We start from the raw sequence: 662 nt of genomic DNA, 5'->3' as shown, positions 1-662 counted from the left end.
ATGTAAATTATGTTTTATCTGTCATCTATGTAAACAATCTAGAAATCATCAAAGTCTATGTTCTTTGTCGTTGCACTAGATTGCACTAAGATTTGGTTCTATCAAGATTAACTTTAATCTCTGTTCAATTTATTTTTTATCTATATATCTTATATATATTCTAAGAATTATGTCCATTTCTACTAAAGTAGATTAATTTTAAATCTTACTTTTTATCCTTTTTTTAGTTCTTAGAAGTAGAACAAGATAAACAGTAAGTTAAATCAATGTTAAAGTTAATCTTATATTGGCGAAACCTATCCTAAAGCCTCTATCTTATGTCTATAAGATTTTATTTATATACTGTTTTTATTTATATACTAAAATCAATATTAAAGTTAAGATATATTATTAACAATCATCAAATTTAATTACTTCTTCCTGTATTATATTATCCTCTATATAATATTTTACATTACTTGTATTATCTACATAAAAAAAATTTATGTAAACATAAATTCATCTTGAAATATTATATGGCACTGATTTGTTGCATAAATCTAATTATTATATGCTATGAACATTGAATCTGATCAAATGATATCAGAGTTAAGAAATAAATGATAAATATCTAAATATTTGTGTTTGATATTCATTCGGTGTTCATTCACTAAATATATATA

At 21.8% G+C, this 662-nt stretch overlaps 1 protein-coding gene across 1 annotated transcript in view; it reads left to right on the top strand.

The window, feature by feature from the left end:
• The window catches only part of LOC108689856 (zinc finger protein ZPR1), a 3286-nt gene that overhangs the window by 632 nt on the left and 1992 nt on the right, over positions 1-662 (top strand). The window lies entirely within an intron of this gene.

The sequence above is a fragment of the Atta colombica genome, unplaced genomic scaffold, assembly GCF_001594045.1.
Source record: "Atta colombica isolate Treedump-2 unplaced genomic scaffold, Acol1.0 scaffold277, whole genome shotgun sequence".
In the NCBI taxonomy this organism is placed as follows: domain Eukaryota; kingdom Metazoa; phylum Arthropoda; class Insecta; order Hymenoptera; family Formicidae; genus Atta; species Atta colombica.
The sequence above is the reverse complement of the archived record's forward strand: the minus strand, read 5'-3'. Positions and strand labels throughout refer to the sequence as shown.